We start from the raw sequence: 19,641 nt of genomic DNA, 5'->3' as shown, positions 1-19,641 counted from the left end.
AATCCATTTGGTGCACAGTTGTGACAGTGATGTGCATTAATCATCCTAATCTCTTCATCCACTGCCATCCAGGCCAATGTCTTACGACATAGATAAAACACAAACCAACATTGAAACTGTCAGTCTCATCCTGTTCTTGGAAAGTTGCAAAATATACCAAACTCCTATTGTTCAAGGAAAATCTCTGGATTTAAAATAAAATCCTTTGACTTGATATGGAACGACACTTCTTGTGGTTAAAAAGACTTAAAGAAAAAAAGAATTAATCATCGCAGGACTGCTCCAAAACCATATCACACCCTGACAGTAATTGCAGGCATACATGTCTATCTCAAAAGCATAAATACAATCACACACACACATAGACAAACACACATGCTGCACAATGACCTGTATTATGAGTTGTAATTATGCTCTTTGTTGCTTTCCTGACTTGATGAAATCTGATCTCCGAGATGCGTACACCCTATTTGTTTGCAACGGTTGTTTTTGATTCCCACTGAATATTGTGTCATTATTTACCGAAATTACTGGCATTCAGGTTTTGTTGACAGCTTCTTGGGGGGGGGCAGCAGAAGTCGAGGTTCCTCCTGCCTTATACAGAATTACCAGTGATTTGTTTTATCCAATCTACTTAAGTGTTCAGCTGCAAATAACTAAACCTCTAGCGGTGATCAGTGTGTCTGGATGTGTACTGAGTTATGGAAATGACCGTAGCAATTGGGGAATGTTATTCTGTCTGTCTGAGTCCCACCACCACAGCCACCTCCCCCTCATCCCGATGTGAACAAATTCTCAGGCCTCTAGCAACAGACATTTTGAAACACTCAAAACAACAGTCCCATAGGAGGTTAACACCACTTACAATTAAGGTGTCACTTACCCCTGTGGTTTAACACTTTCTCTGTGTGTGTGTGTGTGTGTGTGTGTGTGTGTGTGCCTGCCCGCCTCCTAACAGTATCTTCGTGATCTACTAAATCTCCTCTGTAAATAAAGTCACAAGTGACAACTTGTGTTCTGTTTTATATGCAAATTCAGCCCAGCCCTTTGCATTTAAAGGAGATAAGGAAAGATTAAGCAAACCACACTGTCACTACATAAATGTGAGCGGAAGAGGCTACAGTGGCAAGTGAAACATGGGCATTCGCTCTTTTTTGTTAAGGCTGATGAGCCCCTATTTTGCACATCTTAGCAACCAATGTGCCTCCTCTTTTCTCTTCAATATGACTTCTATCATATGCTCTGCATCCTGCACCAAGTTAAATATCTGATTGATCAAATACTAATATGATTCTGATCTACTGGTAATTCAAATGACTCTATACTGAATTGTTTGAAAGTCACAAATAATGGGTAACGGGCACAACTGCTGTCCAATATTGAAAGGGCTGAGACTACAAGATATCTTTGGTTAATATGTTTGTCACTGTGTCAGATTAGGCAATTATAGAGCCATAAACATTACCGACATTACTACAGGGCTTTTTTTTATGATTTTATTTTGTCATTCTTTTATTTGCTGGAGATAATGACACGATTTGCTTGTAGACAACTGCTATGTTCTTGTTTTGAAAGTGTAGTTGCTGTCTTTTCCTATCACTGCCTGCTCTAAAGAGCGTCTGCGAGCTGGAAAGCTTCTTGCCTATAACAGGCTCTAGTTAGAGAAACCTTCCAGGTTGACCTGGTTCATGAGTTGCTACACCAAGAGCAAAACAAGGACTGCTGTCAGCTGTGGTAGAGCGTTGGCAGTCCGTGAATGGTCCAAATACCTGTAGAGTCGATGGTGGCAGCGTACAAAGTCTGTGGTACCAGTCTTTGGGCTAGTCTTGCTCGTGCTGCTGTCAAGCCATCAGCCAGTTGCTGAGTAGAGCGGAGTTATAACATTCAAAGAGCTGAAGTTGAGCTGGGTGTTAAAAAAAATGGAAAATGCAGCATGCAACACTGCAGCCACTGTCTGGGCTTTTCATGCTGTATTTTTTCTTTTTTGGATGTTTTGTTGTGCTTTTTTTCACACAGTTGTTTCTCCATTAAAATCCGCTGTAGCACTCTTTCCTTTTCCAGTCTAGTTGTCAACCAATCAAGCAGTGTCATCCACATCCAGCATTATGCACTTGGGATTTTGGGGGACTGCATGGGAACATGTTAGCGTTAGGTGAAAACCCCTTTCTTTAGGCTTTTGCTGGGGAAAAGCTTATATGTCTTTGTGTATGCATATGCAAAGGAACATAATTGCAGGGCAATGAATTACATATATACAGCAGCTTTTATTGATTTTATGCGGACTGAGATTAAAGATTAAAAAAAAACCCATCTACCATCATTTCTTAATCTCACTCATTAACAACTTATATCATAATTAAATTGTTAAAGCTTCCTTTTTATGGATAGCGCTGTATGATTGCATGATGGCAGGGACCTTAAATTTCCCACAGACATGTCATCTCCTTGAATTGATAGTGTACTATGCTTGGAGGATGTTCACAGATATGATAGAAAATGTTATTTAATTGCTGAACAGTCTGGCTTATTGAAGCATAACTCAATTTTTTTAAATGATTTTAATTTATGGCATTTTTTAAGAGGAAAAAATTGTTTTAAATCAAAGCTTAATATGCAAAATAGTCCGATGTTAAAAGTGTGTGTTTGCATATCTTAAGAAGCTGTTGCACCTGATCGATTTAATGGAAGTACAGCCCCAACAAGAGAGCTGTCAGCTGAAACGCTCAAAGGGTTGTACAACTCTTTTAAGATGGAAACCCAACAGAGTGTGGCAAGAGATGCTGGTTGTTCCCAGTCAGCTGTGTCTAAAACATGGTACAGGCAAAACGGGAAGATTACGAAAGGAAGATCTCAAAGCATCTGGACAGAAAACTCGAAGCAATATGTCCTGAAAATGGAAAATTGCACAACAAAAGAAATGAAAAGCAAATGGTCAGAAACAGGAGTCAGTGCCTGTGACAAAAACAGTGCTAACAACAGAAGACAAAAAGGTTTTAGTGGGCTAAAGAGAAACAGTCATTGACTGTGATTTGATGAAGCACTATTCAGTGATGAATTACAGATCTGCGTTATCCAGAGAGTTGATGCTAGAGCTTTTAACTTGTGCTTTTCCAGTGAAATATATAAGATGCAAAGAAGAAGTAGCTAATTTCTCCTTTCAATTATATTATTGGGTTGCTTATATGGCTGGTAAAAGGGGAGAGATGGCAAGCGTGACCTCAAGGGATAAGGCATAACCGCTGGTTACCAAGGGGTTAGTGACAGCTCTGTGAATGAGGCTTCAGCAACCACGAGCAACCAGTTAGGGAATGCTAATTTTTCTGTAGTGACTGGTGGTTGCCAGGCGGTTGCAACTGGTCTGTAGGACTGTGTGACTGGAGAATTATGTTTTTTAAGGAGTAGACTCCATACCTCAAACAGTTTAGCCCATTATGAAAGAAAGTGCTAATTGTAATCTTTTTGTTGATTAGTTTTAAAGTTTGATCAAAGGTGTTCTTATATGCTCGCTTTACAAATGTGTGTCTCTTTAGAAACTATATTATTTCATTGTTTCCTTTTATGATGTATATGAATGCTTACTACAACAATAAACTGCAGTCCAGAAAAAAATATTTTAAATCCATATGTTACTCATCTGTGTTTTGCTGTGATTACTTCCACTAAAGGAAACCGCAGTGTTATTATCTCAGCGATTGCATGTACTTCTGCAGAATGTACACCTCGATTTACCACAAGGGAGGGAATTATGTTTTGATTGCAGTTCTATAAGTGCATTGTAAACTGTGTGTGTTCAGTAGAGGAAGTTGTTTTATCTATTTCATTTGCAAATGCCCACATGCACATATATGCACGCATCTTGTTTGAGTGATGCAGTTAATGGCTTTCCCCAAACTGGTGTGGTTTATTGGAGATGCTTTCAAATAGGAGCTTTAATTCAGCACAGTTGGTACATAAACCTTTGTTTTTTGGTTCCCACTTTCCCTCAGGGACCCCTTCCATTCTTCTATTCCTGATTTCCCTCTCCTTCTCTCTGAACCCAAACTCGTTCCCCTTTTTTTTTTGCTCTCTGCTTCTCTGTCTGTCTTTCTCTCTTTGAGTCTCACACTGACTCCCACGTACACTTCTCCCTTGTGTCCAGTGAGTAAACGTGGAACCGTGTGAGCTTTCAGAAGGACTTTGAAATGAGACATGGCTAGGACATCAGAGGACCCTGACACTCTCAATGAAGCCTACTTGATTTATAAGTGAGCAGAGAGTGTTGCTGGTGGTGGTGGAGGGGGGGAAGTGTTTCCAGAGGCACACAAGGCCACAAGGTCCTCCATTAGTACCTTGACCCCTGCTTCATGGGACCAACCACTGCACAGGAGAAGACAGGAGTAGAAGAATAGAGGGATAGGGGTACTTGGTGAAGGGGGTGGAGGGGTCTTTTTTACATAAGAAAGTCTGTTATTTACATTTTCACCACAGAGAAGACAGCACAAATGAGAAACCCTACCTCGATCATTTGTCAGTGGCCTGCTGTGTCCTGACTCTGACGTCTGTTACTTGTACCTGATCCCTCACTCAGACCTGTCTCTGCTCCCTGTTTTACGATTCTACTCACTGTTTTACTGTTCACCATCTAATTAGCTGTGTCTTAATACACATAAAAACACAGCACAGTCTTGGTGTTTACTGTCTGTTTGCCATGCTGTAAAAATGTGTGAGTTTGCTCATAAAAACTTGCCCACAGATAAGTCCTCACTTTCATTTAATGGGCAAGATCAAAGCGTTGATAACGAATAACAGATTATAGCCTTTGTATTGTGCAGCTGCATAAAAGTTAACACTGATAGACTTATTTAGTTTGGCTATACCAGACAATGCTTTTAATTGTGTTCTTTATTTTATGAAAAGCTTCATTTTAAGGAAGTTTGTGACTAAGCAAAACATTTACAGTGTTCACATTTTAACCAAATTACATTCTAGTGTTATACTTATCCACCAAGTATCGATGCAATATACAGGCATGGGAAAAAAGCACACAGATCTGAGGTTTTCACTAATAAAAATTATCTTGTTATTATTTATTTACCGTTGGTGTGAGGTGTTAATGCAGATTTGCTGTGGTTGCATGATTTATGCCCAGAGTGGCCAGACATTTCTACTTTGGTCTCATCTTTTCAAAAGACATTTTGTAGTTTCTTCAGACACAACTTTACCAACCTTAGCCGTGCTGCTTCTTTTTAGAGAAAAGAGGCTTTTTCCTGGCAATCCTTCTAAGCAAGCCATACTTATCTTTAACATTTAACATGCTCAATGAGGCCTGTAAAGTCTAAGATCTAGTTCCTGGGTCTTTTGCAATTTCTCTAAGCATTGCACTGTCTGATCTAGCAGCACCTTGCATCTGCTTACCATAATTTCTATTGAAGCCGTAAAGGTGTGCTTAGTTTTTCACCTACAGCTGCATTTTAGCTTAGTTTTTTGTCAAATAATGTCAAAGTGCAGTGCATGTTGTTGTTCAGCTGAAGTATTTACCCAACTTTAACTTGTAAAGACCAGACAATATTTTTATTATGTCCTGACACATAAAACCTTAGAAATGAAGGAGGGTGTACTTTCTTTTTACCATGGCGGTATACTATACATATACAGATAGGGATAAACAGAGACATAGAAATCCCTTCCCTTTGGAAAACATTGTGTCATGCTGCTTTTATGTTGTGTGTAAGGCTATTCTATGTTTGCTTATTACGTCACCTACTGTGTGTTTGGCTTTTGCTCATGTATGTGCTTGCAATTGGAGTCCATAACATTGTTTTTTTTCTGTAGAGGTCGGTTTCATGTTGTTTGTGACAGGCCTGCCAGCTATATGCTAACTTGGCAGATGCATTAGGCTAACATTTAAAAGTCTTTTATTCTCTTCTAGTTCCATCTTTGGCTAGTTTATGTGGCCCCTCAACCAATTCATCAGAAAACCAGCCTTTTAGGGAAAGCCTGCCTCTTGATATAAGCATGCTGGAATTTATTGTTTTCTGTAAACATGCCTTATACATAATCTGTCTTCTCAATACACACTGCCAGTTGCCATAGGAACAAAGTAGGGTTTTCATAACACATGAAGGGCTAAGGCATGATGGGTCTCAGTCGCTCCTGTCACACAGTGAGTTTCAGGCCCAGCTCAGTATTTCTTTGGATTTTAGTGTAAGATAAAAATGTCTGTCTTCTTCTTATGATTCTAATGAAAAACACTCACCAGCTTTGTGGGGATCCATTGCAAATTATAAAGCAGCACAACAGGTTTTAAAGATGGGTCCCTTGTGTGTAGTAGGTGATTAAAGTCCAAAAAGGAGCTGAGGGAGCAACAAAGCACAAGAGACAAGAGGAAGAATGTGTAAAACGCTGTCTGACTCCATGTCCTCTCTTGTTACCGGATGTCCTTGTCCAGCAAACATGTATTCGCATACACACTGCTGTCTCTAACACAAAAATATAAAAAGGCTCATGATGGAGGGTCGAGGATTATTACATACAGCTGGTTTCTGTCACTATATAGCCTAAGCACATCTTCTACTCTGTATCTTAACCCTTTCATATACTGCTTTCAGAGGCTCCTTTTTTTTTTTAATATTCACGCCTACAAGCTTCTCCTGAAAAGGCAGCAAGTTATAAAGCTTAAAAATCATTTTTTTCTAATGTATGTAGCACCATTTCAGAACAATTTCCTGTATACAACCACTGAGAAAGCCTCATCAATGACTGGCTATCTGTGAACTATTGGGAATTTTTGATAATATTAAATATCAGTGTGTCAGTTTTGTCACAATCGACAGTTTTCAGCATAATTTTAAAGTTTTGATTATACTCTGACACACCAACAGCTTGACACATGACGGCCAAAGTTGTTGGCAGTGGCACATGCGCAGTTGGTGTGTTGTAAAGTCTCTACGATCGAGTCCACACAATCCCCCCAAAAATGGCAGACACGCAGACATCAACACGGATCCTCATATTCACCAACTAATGACAAAATGTATGTCACTTGGATTCAGTTGTAGTAAGTGATTTGCTTTATTTTGGTCTCTTACATAAATAAACTATATGGGCAAAAGTACTGGGCCACCTAGTCGTTACGACTACAGGAGATGCTCATTCATGGAAACTGGGGGTGAGCCTCAAAATTATATCACAATATTTCAAGAACATTTGCGATAATAGTATTTCTTACGATGTGGTCAGGGGTGGGGGTGCAGGCAGCAACATTTAAAGTGTGAGTAAATGAGCTTCTGTCACTGATGACTCACTGGCTATTTCAAAATGTGAATTTGTTGCCACATGGTGCCGGTAGCAGTAAGCAGTATAAAGCAGTAAACCTTATAGTGCAGTAGTAGTGACTCAACAATATATCTAGTGATACAGCAGAAGTCAAAAGTAGCACAGTTACTGTTTGCCCCAGACATTTTACGTAGTAAGTATAAGAATAACTGCTTAATGCTTTAGTTCAGCGGTCCCCAATCCCCGGCCCACGGAGTCGTTTGGTACCAGGCCGCGTGAGTTGAGGCTCGGGTGTGAAATTCACGGTTTTCAGGGTTTTTATCAGGTTTTAGCGTTATTTTTGAAATAGTTTTTAGCGTTAACTCTGTTTCCCTGTGTCTTTTCCCGTGTGTTATGAATAAATCGTCCTTTTTTTGGTACTGGTTTTATTTTGTTGTATTTATCAGCGACCCCAAAGGCCGGGCCGTGAAAATATTGTCGGACATAAACCGGTCCGTAGCGCCAAAAAGTGTGGGGACCGCTGCTTTAGTTAAGTAACTAAAGTAACTTAACCTTGTGACTCGTCAGGAGCCTGTGCAATGTTTTCAATCATAACACTGAAAAATAATTCGTATCTTCGGTCAGACTTTTTAGCCAGCTGCTTAAAGCTGTGCTTTTTTACAGTCTAACTGCATCAGTAATTTCCCTGCACTGGTTACTCTTCCTAAATGATGTCCACCTAGCAAGTGAAGCTAGTGATGCTTGGTTGAGTCATTTGTTTACTTTTGAGTCGCTCATCAGTAGCTCCTAGTGTAGCCTCCTTCATAGCCTGGTTGTAGTTGACAGTTTGTTTTTGCCTCAATTGTTGTTGATTCCACTTTTAGAGGAAATTTTGCAAAGCATTGTCTGTTGGAGGTTGTTAAATTAGCTCACACACTGGGGGACTTAAACACTGAAGGTGATATGATACTTTTATATCATGTAAAAATTTATACCAGTATTATCACAGTCAATATAATATGCCATAGCCCTTATGGAAAACCACACTATGAAGCTCCCAGCCCACAGGTTTTGTGCTGATGTTAATGCCAGACAAGGTTGTTGAGTCAGCATGACAACTTTTACATGCTGTGGGCCTGAGCGTTTGGACTGTAACTTTACATGGTCTGCCGCTATGTGGCTTAGTAGCTGTGGCTCCTAAACTCTTCTGTTTCAAAATAATACAGTTGATCATGGAAGCTCTACAAATGAAGAAATTTTATAGACTGGCTTATTGCAATGAAAGCATCCTGTTACAATACTTCAGTGGAATTCAGTGACCTTTTTAGAAAGACCTATTCTTTCACAAATGTTTCACAACATTGTGTCTGCATAGCAGTGGAAGCTATTTGCTAATAATTTTGCCAAAATGAAGCTTGTATAACATGAAAACTCGTGGTGCTAGAACAGAGACCTGTAAACCCCAATTTATGTGTTTCAACACACGATCATTTACATGAACTAATTGGAATCTGAATTTCATAAATTTGACTTAAATTAGCATAGTACCAGTTTATTTAATCCTACTGATGTGTTCTGGTCTTTGAAATCTAGGACAAGTTATTGACCATTGCTGTTTGTGTGCTACAGTACAACATGCTATAAATCCGAACTAAAAACACTCAAAAAATTTCTGTGTAAGTGTTCATGTAATTCATTCGTTTATTTTAAAGATTTCATGTAGTAAGTTAGATGTAATGATATACTGTTGGAGTTTTTAAGTAAAGATTAAATTCTAACATTTTTCAAATCCTGCAGCACCTTTTCACAAAGATAGATGGGTTACATGTAAATGACACTGGAACATCCTTGACCAGTGTAATTGGTATGGTGTATAAAATACAAATAGGCATTATCGATATTTCTGAAGCTGCTGTACTTGACAATGCAGCTGTTAGATTTGAGGGAATGTTTTTTATGGACTTGTTTTGGGGCGATTGTGGCTCAAGAGTTGGCAGCTTGTCTTGTAATCAGAAGGTTGCCGGTTCGAGCCCCGGCTCTGACAGTCTCAGTCGTTGTGTCCTTGGGCAAGACGCTTCAGCCGTTGCCTACCGGTGGTGGTCAGAGGGCCCGGTGGCGCCAGTGTTCGGCAGCCTCGCCTCTGTCAGTGCGCCCCAGGGTGGCTGTGGCTACAATGTAGCTGTCATCACCAGTGTGTGAATGTGTGTGTGAATGGGTGGATGACTGATTGTGTAAAGCGCTTTGGGGTCCTTAGGGACTAGTAAAGCGCTATACAAATACAGGTCATTTACCATTTGTTTTCTCTAATAGTTTTTGTATTTCTAAAGAGCTCATGTAGTCAAGTAAATGGATGCAATGCTCAACAAACCTATATCTCCTATATCCCTACAAAATAACCTTGGAGTTGTTTTCCTGCATTAACAGTTATCAACTATTAACTGTCCCGACCGATCTGCGTCAGAACAAAATAAATAGTATGATTAACAGCAATGACCAGGTTCATTGACAAGCCAAATGAGTGTAATAATAAACTAAACTAGTTGTTAGTCAACTACTATAATCACTTTATGTGTGCCAAGCATTCAGTTAGATAAAAATGTAAAGCCAGTAAATTAAAAAAGGGGGAGGTGGATAACAAACACAATGAATATAACCTTTTAATGTTTTGGGTGTAAATTCAAAGAGTAATGCTTTAGAATGAGTCACAGTATAACTATATTTAGGTTTTGGGATGATTAATAACTTTAAGTCTCTATCAGTCTTGCACTCAAGTTCTCTTTTTGTTCCTAAACTGTTAAAAAAATTTCGTAACTCAAGACAATCACATTGGTATAGGAGTTTTTAACTTGCATGAAGTTACTGTCCTGATGACTCATCTTACCCAACTTCTCATTTGTCTGAACCATTTTTAATACAAACAGGATATTAGCTTCTATCACTTATCCCACAATGAAGAAATAATTGGACTACAATTTAAATTGGGAGGGCTGATAACAGCGAGCAATGCTCTTTGACATCCACCCTGATATCCTCATTAGAGATTGATTTGTTTCATGTGGTATCTCTGCTAAGGTTATTATCTATGCAAATTGTGGATGCGATTAAGACCTTGGATCGTACCTCTTGTGTTTGAGCTTCCACCCTGCACGTAGGAAAGGTCTTTTTCCTTTGGTTGTGTAGCAACAACCACAGCTATTACATTTGCATCCCCACCCTCGTACCACTGCCCACTTTAACTTGTCTGTGCACTTCATCACCAAGCAAACAGTGTGAGTTTGTCATTTTAAAACCCACACACTGAGAATTGGCAGGGAGACAGCGGTTGAAAGGATCCATCTTTGACAGTCAGATCGAAAGGAAAGGTAGATTAGCCCGCAGAAAAGAGAGAAATGGGACGTCTCTTGGGGCCGATCACTATCTCTGCGTTGATAAGAGAGCGAGTGCCTGAAGGCTGGCTTTCCTTCCCACCGCTTTTTGTGCCTTCCCCAGAGCAATTTGAGTCCAATTGTCCAGGATTATAGAAGCTGCTCCCTCTGGCATAGAAAGGTGGATCCCTGCAGGTGGAGACGGGGTGATGTAACTCTGTTTTGCAGTCAGCGGGGAAACCTGATAGAAATGGATGGTTAGGTGCTGTTTTCCAAGCCTCCCACCATGACTTTACTATAATCCCAGACAAGGAACTTGAGAAAGACATTTTATGAAAATCTCAACTTCCCAGTACTTTGAAAGACTTACAATCAGAGGGGTTTTTTTATTTGTGTCATCCACATAGGCATGCCATTAACATTATGAATCAAATAATCTCAGTTCATTGAATGAATCATAAAAGAATAGTCCATCCAGATGGTCTCATTATCCAGGTTGTGTCTGTATGGTGGTTTTTTCTCCATAAAAATTCAAGGCATCTACGTTTTAGGGAACTTTCAGCTTAGTCAGTGGTCAGGTTGGTGAGTCACCGGCCTTGAGGCTGTTTTTTTGACAGACTGAGTATCTTCACAGGCAGTAGTCCCGTCACTAATGTATTCCACACGCGCTGTGTCTCATCCAAAGGAGAATTTAGTCAGTGTTTCATTAACAATCATTGAGTAATTTGGCAGGCGTACACAGGTTCTCTTGAGTAAATCCATTCTCACTGAAAATGTGTCCCTACCTTCATTTTATTGGAAATGTAAGTTTCTCTGCTGTGTCAGAGACTCTTGATGGCAGTTGCTTATCATTGACCTAGATTGGATTATAGTGAAGGCAAAGGACTGGTATAATACACACAGCAGCACAGAAATGCAACTGACTGGTGTTTTTATGTTTTTAAGGAAAATTGTGACTTCCAGTTAAAATTTTAATCTGTTCTCTATTTATATGTATGTATGCATGCACAATGTTAGAATAAAGAATTCTAGCAGAATACTAAATAATATAGTATTCTGCAAGCCATATATACTGAACGGTTCATACAGGCTGGATAGTGCTAACAGTTTAAAAATAGTGCTAGCAGTTTTATCTGCTTCATGCGGCTTCTGCTGATGTAATGTTATCGTATCAAAAATAACTGAGCCCAGTGATAAAATTCCTTGAAAAGTTATATCGTGGCAAAGTTAACTCAGTCTTATCACAGAGCCCGTCTGTATCTGCTTATCCTCTAAGATGCTTTGCTGACAAGGCAGAAGTATGGTATGCTGAGGTGATTCTGCCCCTCGCCCTTTGCCCATATGTTTTGTATTTACGCCCTAGGAGGTGCCATGCTCAGCAGCGCGGTGGTGGAAGGGGATAAAGCAGGCCTCTCTGGCCCAAATGACGCATGACATGGTGCTGCGCCCCGGGCCCTTATTTATGGCTTCCCATGTCAGCGGAGGCTTGCTCCCCTGGGGAGCCCCACAGCCGTTATCCGCTAACTTAGCTCAGCCAGTCCTCAGGGCTAATATCACGCCTGGAAGATGCACAAAGGGAAACACTATCCACTCCCGGAATTCAGATCAGCATAATGTGGAAGCATGCACATGTGACCGAGTCGTACGGAGAAATCAAATTGAATTCCTCATAGAGAAGGTTTTTTTAGCTGTCACATCACAATTGCTACACTGTTGGAAAGAAGCAAGCCCACATACATGAAGTGCTACTTCAGAGGAATTAACGTCATATCAGGCTGAAGCTAGGCCACTGCCAGGCACACACTGCCTCTTTTATTCATGCCTCTGATGTGGGAAAGGATGTGAAATCTGGAGAGAGAGTGAGGAAGAGGTTTGGTGTGTGGATCTGAATACATTTTCTCTGTAGTTACTCAAGAATCCATGTACATATCACACCGCATTAACAAATAGAAGCATACACTGCCAGCCCTCATGCACCCACAGGTGTTCTGCACGAGCTGTCCCGGAATGTTCCAGTGATCCCTGTCCAGGGTTTTGATGTGGGTAGAGGAAAAAGGAAAGAATTTAGCGGAAAACGAAAGCCAAGGGATGAGATGAAGCCGAGGAGTAGATGGCAGATATTTAAGAAAAAGAGAAGAGAGGGTCTGCAAAGTATATCTGAAAGAATTTATTGGAGATCAGAGGAAGGTTTGACGTGATGACATGATGGTAACAACAGGGTTAACAAAGGACAAAAAAAGATGGCTGGGGTTTTCTCTTCCCGGGTATCTCATATTTCTTTCTGCTTTGAGGAATGAGCGCAAAAAAAGGGAGCACTGTCAAGGTTTTATGTGGCCTTTTGAAAACAGAACAAACCCTCTACAGAACAATATATCCAGCCTCAGAACTTCTCCGACATGAGCGCACTCATTTTCCCAACTTCCCAGGTCCTCCCTGTAAAACACCCTGTTTGATATCCACTCTGGTCATTGTTTAGTCTAGTGGATATCCCTTAGATCATCTTCATCAGCAGCTGTCCTGCATCCCCTTTATGTTCTTTGCGTCCCCATCTCATAGCAGCTCCAGAACAGTCACCTGTCGTCAATTTTGAAGCATTACTAAGATTGGGCATGTTTTTTTGCGGGATGAGAGGATGAAGGGTTATTGCACTATTGAACAAACAAAAGCGAACAGTTTGAGTTACAGTTCGTCCACCCCATCGCAGTCTCAAGTTCTTCAATGAAACTGGAAGTGCTTGTGTAACAATGCTGTGGTTTGTGTATAACAGGGGTGTGTGTAGTGGTACTTGGTAGAAGTGAGGAAGTGTGTCTTGGCTAATATTGTTCCTGTAAGCGATGCAGCGCTCCAATTTCTGCCCATAATTATTATTATTTGTCGAGCAGCTCATGAATGATTTCAGTTTTGGTTTCATTTCAGGTTAGTCTCTCACGCTTAATGGGTTTTATTTTGGTATGCATGTTGGCGTAGCAGCTTGGGGTGGATTGTAGTCTTAAGAACAGGAAGAATTTGTGTTTTTTCCTTTTAAATGACACATGGTTTAGACCAGGGGTCCCCAATCCCAGTCCACGAGGGCCGGTGTCCCTGCAGGTTTTAGATGCGTCCTTGATCCATCACAGCTGATTTAAATGGATAAATTACCTTCTCAACATGTCTTGAAGTTCTCCAGAGGCATGATAATGAGCTAATCATGTGATTCAGGTGTGTTGACCCAGGGTGAGATCTAAAACCTGCAGGGACACAGGCCCTCGTGGACTGGGATTGGGGACCCCTGGTTTAGATAATGAAGCCTGATCAAAGTGAGAATGGGAGTGTGGTGGGGTGTGGTTTGTGGCTCAGCTGCAGGGGAGGGGTGGTTGCCTCTGATTCTCATAGAATGGACTTGAGATTAGAAAAGGGTTATTTGTGCTGGACTGCACAGAACCAGAACAAAGCCTTTTCTTGGTTAAAAGGGAGACACTTCAGTACTCTGTGGATTATCCCAGAGTGTACTGATGACTGGACTGTCATCTTGCCTTCTGTAGAGCATAAACAGGATCTTATCTGATAACCCAACAGAATGAAAAAACTAGGCAAATGTTTTCTTTCAGAATACGTGCAGAAAGCAAACATGCAAGACTGAATGATATGCTGGTGGTCTTCACCTAATTGGAGCCTCCTTGGTGTCTTTGATGGCTGCTAAAGGTCAGAGAATGAAGTGATGGAGATTCAAAGTCTGAAAATGCTGATCCCTGGTTCTCAGCATTCTGCTGTGTCTTCTCTTTGTTCCCCAGATTGTCTATATTGCTGCTCTGAAACTCAGTTGTCTAGTAGTGAGAGCTGATACAGGGGTCTGATTTGTCAGGGTCAATGTGATCCAACGATCCATCAGATCTGACATGCTGATGCGGTAGACTCCTCTGGGACTTGAACTTTGTTTGGCTAAGCCGCTGATGGAAGCGTAGCCTCTGTCGGTGAAGCTATTAAGAGCGCAGCAGGCCCAGAAAAATGAGCCACCCTTGTCACTCCACATCAGGAGCTCAGCCACGGTTACAGATCCTCCTCAGACCTGTCACATTCAACCAGTGTTTGTCTAAGCCTTTGAACTCGGGACTGCTAGATAGATAGATGGATGAGCTCATGTGTGAAGTGCTTTTGGGGTTCTTCAGGTTGGCTACCAGGCTTGCATTAATGATGGGTGCTGGTTTGTTATCTAAAGCTAGAGCAAATAAAGAGGAATAACTGGAGTGGTTTCCCTGTAGATTTGACAAACTGTGCTTCAAACGTCCAAACATTTGAAGAACACCCGAATGGAAATACACACTCAATGCACAGGATGTTTAGTAATTGCAGAAAGTACACAGGAGACACCAGTGTTTTACATCTCTATGACTGTGAGGTAAAAAGAGTATAATGCTGTTTTCTTGGGATTGATAATTTACCCAGTTAGCCAATGTCATAAATAAATATATGATTAAAACTCTTTAAGCTCTTTTTCAAACCATCTTATAACATCTTACCAGCCAAAAATTGATATGACACAACAAACAGTTACCAGGCACCAATGCAGTACGTGTCCTCTGATTTGCAGATCAGCCCAACCCAACTGAAGTTGGGCTGATCCGTGCATCGTTACTAGAATTGTACATGTTATAACAAAAGGTAAACTTGTATGTAGAACTTCATGCTTGTTGCTTCCTGCTGGGGGGCTCTGTGTCAGCACGTTGCTTTTGCAAAAACTGTGATCTTGTTTTTGGCTTTTGTTTGTTTGTTTTAAAGTTGGCTACACATGGCATATTAAATATTTCATATGTGAGGTTCGGCTCGGGTCCAAGGGATGAAAATTTCCTCATCATGTTTTTTATTTTATTTCTGACACTACATTCCTGAATATATAGGCACCGTTGTCCATTTGGCCAAGCAGACCAGGGCATAGTTTAATAACAACAGCTAATAGTTTGTGTTGTCCATGATCATATGTAATCCGGTTCTTATGCTATACTCAGAAATGCTTGTCAGGGGATCTCACCGTTTCAGACAAACTGCCTTTCCCACACCTTTTCGTTTTTGGATTTAGACCTGGCTCTAACTTTCTCAAACTCACAACCAAATATTTACACCACTGAAGCTATTGCGAGGTATGTGGGAGTGGGAAAGCAGGCAGAGACTTAAGAGGATATTAAACAATTTTCTAGTTAGTTAGTTTTAAGCTTCAAATTCAAAAATCATTGCTGTCCTCTTCCATTTGTCAACGGCTTGGGGCACAGCATCCTCCTCATTGTCTCCTCACCCGCCTCTCACTGTCTCTTTGCTCCATGGCAGAGATGGAACACCTCCACCTTGCGTTTCCCGGCCTCAGACTAAACACACTCTCCTTGTGTTGATGCATCAGTGTAGCGACTGACTCTAACGATGGTCAACTTATCACATTAGAAAAATAATGATTTCACTGGCTGCCATTCCCACAGATAGGCCCAGTGTTTGTCTTAGGCTCCGTGTCCTTCACTGTGCTGCTGTGCCTTATGCCTGCCTGTCGTATATCAGCAACGCTGCCACTGTCAAGCCCCCCTGATTTATGGCTGTTTATCTCTAGCCCCTACCCCACCACCAGCACCCCTCCCACTCCAACAGATGGTCTCTAGCTATTTACTCAGGGAGAAAATGGTCCCAATCTGGTTGCTTAAATACAACAAAAAAGAAGTTTATGGGAAGGGTGATTTCAAGTTATTTGTCATGTGAGAAAACAGGATATCTGCCCCTGTTTTTGTGATCAGGAATGATACTGATAATATCTGCTAGATGAATCTGACTGGTTACCTTCTTATCTTGATGACTTCCCACTTCAGTATGTGGACAACCTTGACCATTGTAAAATGACATGTAACTGCATATTTATAAAACAAATCATCACAAGCATTACAGCAGAGTTCCCCTGGTATCATCTGTGGTTATTAAAAGTGTAATTGTGAAAAAATCCCATCATCTGTCATGTTCTGGGCGGTTTTCGCCTTAAATCTCTTCAAGTATACTCTACCTCTAAATCTTTGTTGGCTGTCAGATGCTCACAGAGTAAAAAAAACACACATAGCCCAACCCGAACCATAAATTATCTGCTACAGACTCAGAAGGGCTTCACTTGATTTCTGTGTCTCTGGAGAAAGGGCCTATAAGTAGTAACTCAGCAGTATCAATTTTTTACATCAGTTCAGCTATTAGCGTTGTAGATTTTTTAGTACCTGTACGCATCACAGATTTTTTTTCCCCTCAATTTGATGGATACAAACCAGATTTTGACCCTTTCACCTGTCAGTCATAAATTACAGTTCCTGGTTTATATTTCTCATAGTTTGAAGTGAAACACTTTTAAAATTATTTTGGACACAAGCACACAGATAATAGTTTGTAACAGCCTTCTGGGCATATTGCATTCCATGGAGACATAGTGATATGGCATGTACTGGGATTCATATTTTCTCAGGATTAAAGCATGATTAATGTTTCCTCTCGCTTGCATATGGCTTAAATACAAATGGGTATTCACATGGAGACGTCTCTGTCTGTCTATTCTGGACTATCAGAGAAAATGCCTCTCAGTCAGATATCCTTGTGAGGAGAATGGCTAATTTATTATGAGAATAAAGTACTGAGTGACGTTGGTGGGCTTCATAATGAGGTAAACTCAACCAGTCATCACATCTCACTCATCTAGAGCGCAAAACCACTTGTGTCTTATCTCGACTCTGATTAACCAGTGATGAAGTGTAACGGGTCCTGGCTAGCTTAGGCCACTGTCATAGCAGATGTGTGTTGAATAATAAAGTGAAACTGTTGGGATTTTTCCTCTTTGTTACAATGAGTTTTTATAGTATGTTAAAGTATATGAAAGACGTGTAACTGGATACACTGTGTGATGAAATTTGCTGAATTATCAGGGACATTAAAATTCACTTGATCTGATTCCACTACGCAGTACTACAATCACACTAAGGAAAACAATGGTTGGAGACAACAACATGACAATAATTAATGCAAGGTGTGCAATGAGTTTGTGGTCTCGTTGCCTTTGAAATGGCTGCTACGAGGTTGATGATGATACACAGTCAGATGCTGTCTTCAAACCAACTTTTAAGCAGGAAGTTGGCAATAAAATGGGAAACTCGGTCTGCTATCAGTTGGCAATCGGATAGTATCAAGTTGGCAACTACATGCAATCTGTTACATGCAATTTGTTGCATTGGACATACACAGAAAATCAAATAAACTCCTTACACTCGGAGTCCAGCCTGAACCTCACAGATTTGCAGCAGAAATCGACAACTATTGCTGTCTGAGAGCAAATGCAGCCAGTTCAAGTGGAGCCGCGATTATTTGCACACAGTTTGCCTCCCAAAAGGTGTCATATATAATCACCTTTCAATTAATAGTCACCTCAACTACTTTTTAGTTGATAGATGCAAAAAAGTTCAATGTAATCACCAGGCAACCATTGATTTTTCCTACTCATAACGGAGCTGCCTTTCAAGTTTTACTCAAGTGTAACTGAGCTATAAGGTGGTGGAGTGAGTCAGCTGACTTCCATCCCATTTGGTTTTGTTGTGTTTGGCCTGTCTTTATATTTCTTTTCATTTTAGGTATGTAAATCTAATTATATAAAACTAATTCAGTTTTAATTGTCTTTCTTCATCTCTCCAGCACCATCACAGATAATTGCTCAGAGACAAAACAGTAGAACAAGTTCCTCCTCAGACAGATAATATGTGTACTTTTAGACACAAAGTGTTAGTATCTCCAACAGTGATCACTCGTGTAGACATATAGATTGATATTTTTTCCTTAGGCAGTGTTATTAGAAAACATAGCATGCATTTTCATTACTATGCAGATGATATCCAGCTTTATCTATACGTGAAGCCAGAAAACACAGACCAATTTGTTTAATTACAGGCAGGTCTTAAAGACATAAAGACCTGGATGATCTATGATTTCCTGCTTCTAAATTCATATAAAACAGAGGTTATTGTACTAGGCCCAAGAAACACGATATCTAACCATATTACTTGGTCTGGATGGCATAAACTTGAGGAATTTCTCACATTCCTCTGTGAGGAATCTTGGAGTCGTTTTTTGACCAGGATATGTGCTTCAATGCACATATTGCACAAGTATGTAGGGCTGCTTCCTTCCATTTGCGCAACATCTCTAACATTAGAAACATCCTGTCCCTCTGTGATGCTGAGAAACATTATGTTTATGGATTTATCATTTCTAAACTGGACTACTGTATCCCTGAAAAGCTTTAAGTTGATCCAAAACGCTGTAGTGAGAGTACTGACAGACTAGAAAGAGAGAGGTTTTTTCTCCCATATTGGCTTCTCTTCACTGGCTCCCTGTTAAATCCAGAATTAAATTTAAAATCATTCTGCTCACATACAAGTCTTGAAAGTCTTTCACTCACAGACTGCTAGTTTACTTGTGTCTCCTCGGAAAAGTAAAATGAGATTTCAGGTCCCACTCCCAGTTTGGATTCACGAGATGGATACCCTCTCTACTTTTAAGATTATCCTTAAAGCTTTCCTTTTTGATATAACGTATTGTTAGGGCTGGATCAGGTGACCCTGTAGATATCTGAGCCAGAGCCTGATTCTGCTGGAGTTGTCTTCCTGTTAAAAGGGAGTTTTTCTTTCCCACTGTCGCCAAGTGCTTCCTCGTTAGGGGGTCATTTGTGTTGATACCAATGGTATTAGTTCTGCTGTTGGATATATTCCCCACCTACCCTGTATCCTCAATCTGTATCAAGAGGAACAAAAGTGCTAAACATATCCAAGATGAAGGTTAAGAATAATGGAAGGATCTATGATTTTTCCTTCACACTTGTCAAGATCAGGTAGAGCAGTTCATATTGGGACATGTAAACAGCTGTTATATCAAACTGTGGTCAGTGGTTGTAAAGTTTTAATGTCACAGTACAAATGTTAAGAAAACACTGGTGAAAAAACTCGCTTGTTGTTGTTGTTGCCTTCCAGGCCCAAGTTGCATTGTGTGTGTGTGTGTGTGTGTGTGTGTGTGT

The 19,641-nt window shown here is 40.5% G+C and overlaps 1 protein-coding gene across 1 annotated transcript in view; it reads left to right on the top strand.

Annotated features, from left to right (window-relative positions):
- stau2 (staufen double-stranded RNA binding protein 2) overlaps positions 1–19,641 on the top strand; it is a 104,777-nt gene that overhangs the window by 81,641 nt on the left and 3,495 nt on the right. The window lies entirely within an intron of this gene.

Source organism: Haplochromis burtoni, unplaced genomic scaffold, assembly GCF_018398535.1.
Source record: "Haplochromis burtoni strain Fernald_Lab_line unplaced genomic scaffold, NCSU_Asbu1 Contig_1, whole genome shotgun sequence".
Classification (NCBI taxonomy): domain Eukaryota; kingdom Metazoa; phylum Chordata; class Actinopteri; order Cichliformes; family Cichlidae; genus Haplochromis; species Haplochromis burtoni.
The sequence above is the reverse complement of the archived record's forward strand: the minus strand, read 5'-3'. Positions and strand labels throughout refer to the sequence as shown.